This window comes from Lygodium microphyllum, chromosome 10 (genome assembly GCF_053477565.2).
Source record: "Lygodium microphyllum isolate KBCC chromosome 10, Lygodium_microphyllum_v1.1.10, whole genome shotgun sequence".
Lineage (NCBI taxonomy): Eukaryota > Viridiplantae > Streptophyta > Polypodiopsida > Schizaeales > Lygodiaceae > Lygodium > Lygodium microphyllum.
The window spans coordinates 25,452,466-25,454,335 of record NC_141144.1 but is presented as its reverse complement, the minus strand read 5'-3'; the positions used below and the strand labels follow the sequence as shown (position 1 = coordinate 25,454,335).

Sequence of the window (1,870 nt, the reverse complement as noted above, 5' to 3'; positions counted from 1 at the left end):
ATCGATATCAAAACACGTGTGGATATGTACATCGACACAAAGTATAGATTCAATTTCAAGGCATCACTTTAATCATACCATTTACATGAAATATAATGAAAAGAATAGCACAAGAATACTTAGAGAATTGTGCCAAAATAAATTTTATTATAATGAATAAGATTCTGATTTGACTCAATAAATTGTATGAAACGTGGGTATTATAGAGTAGTTGTTACAAGGATAACAGCCACATGGCATGGAAATCTTAATAGGCACATTGGATTGACACATGAGATATTATAAGACTCAACACATTGTGTGTTATATGGATGATATGATACAAGAGTTTCATGGATCATTGCCAATTGCCATAGAGATCCGAATAGACACATAGGACCAATAAAGCAGAGGATTTTTGAACCATCGACTTCCAGCAGATCCATATCATCCAGCACAAAGGAATCACTCACCACATCAAAATAGTTGATTGAGAAATATGTGCTTCACCTAAACCTTGTACAATACCTACATGTACAAAAAAAATACCTGCATGAATTTCAATTTAACAAAAATACTTGTATGAATCTCTTTTAACAAAAAATATCTAGATAACTACATGAATAGAAGCAATACAAAACATGGCCAATTTACCTATAAGCTGATCTGCTGAAAGATTAGATTGAATCGTTGTTGATCAAAACCCATTGCAAATGATGGACATTAAAAAACATCAATCCCATCAAACATAAAAGTCACTAATTAAATGAATATATATTAGCACCACAAAATATGGCAGATTTACTCGTAAATTAAGCTACAGAATCTTTGCTTTACCTTATGTTAAGTGTTGCAACAACAATTGATCCTTAAGTTAGAACTAGCATCAAACCATATTGTAAAGATAGTAGAAAAGGGATAATGCAAAGAGAAAGAAAGAGAGTGTGTGTGAGTACGCGGGAGAGAGAAAGAAATGGGCACCTATCCAATCTTGCCCAAATTGATCTCTGCAAAAGACAATAGCAAGAGTTAGTATTTACATGAAGGTATATTAAAAAAACAGTAGAAAAGAGGAAACGCAAAGAGATAAAAAGAGAGGGAGAGAGAGATGAGCACTTATGTAATGTCACCCAAAATGATCTATGCAATACAACAACAAGGGTTAGAACTAACATTCTGTTGTATTGAAAAGATATCAACAAAAAAAACCAAACAGAGAGAGAGATTAACACCTTTGCCTCTTGCTCCAAATAAACTCTGCAAGAAAACAACAATTAGAACCAACATCAAATTCTATTGAAAACACAATATAAAAGAGAAACAACACATAGAGAAGGGGGGAAAGAAAGGGGAGAGAGAGAGAGAGAGAGAGAGAGAGAAAGAGAGAGAGAGAGAGAGAGAGAGAGAGAGAGAGATGAGCACCTCTGTCTCCTGCTCAAAATAATCTCTGGAATAAAACAATAATAAGAGTAAGAAACGACATCAAATCCTATTGAAAAAATAGCAAACAAGAGAAAATGCAAAGAGAGATGGGCACCTATGTTTTGCCGAAAATCTGGAGCTGCATGGAGAAGAAAGTGCAGAGGTAAGCAGAACGCTCAAAACCCTAATTACTCTCAGTAGGGAGGTTCAATGGAGATGAAAATTCATGAGTATAGAGGGAAAGTGGTATGTTGGTCAACTTTTGGGTCAAACTGATTTCATGAGAGGGAAAAAACCCGAAATTGAAAATTCTCCAAAAAAAGAGGGGGAAATATGAGATGAGAGAAACTCAAATTTTATGTACTGTTCATTCTCCCTTTTTTTTAATTCCCTACTATCCCCTTTTTTTAATAGAAAACCCAATATTTGGAGAGAGAATATTCACCCTCCATGGATGTCAACATCTAGC

The 1,870-nt window shown here is 34.5% G+C and overlaps 1 long non-coding RNA gene across 1 annotated transcript; it reads right to left on the bottom strand.

Moving 5' to 3' along the window:
- Window positions 1-436: 436 nt before the first annotated feature.
- LOC148029810 (uncharacterized) lies at window positions 437-1,217 on the bottom strand. The gene is made up of 3 exons (XR_015692283.1): window positions 936-1,217; window positions 634-648; window positions 437-507 (listed from the first exon to the last, which is right to left on the bottom strand). It is a non-coding gene; the product is annotated as an uncharacterized LOC148029810 (long non-coding RNA).
- Between the last annotated feature and the right edge of the window lie 653 nt (window positions 1,218-1,870).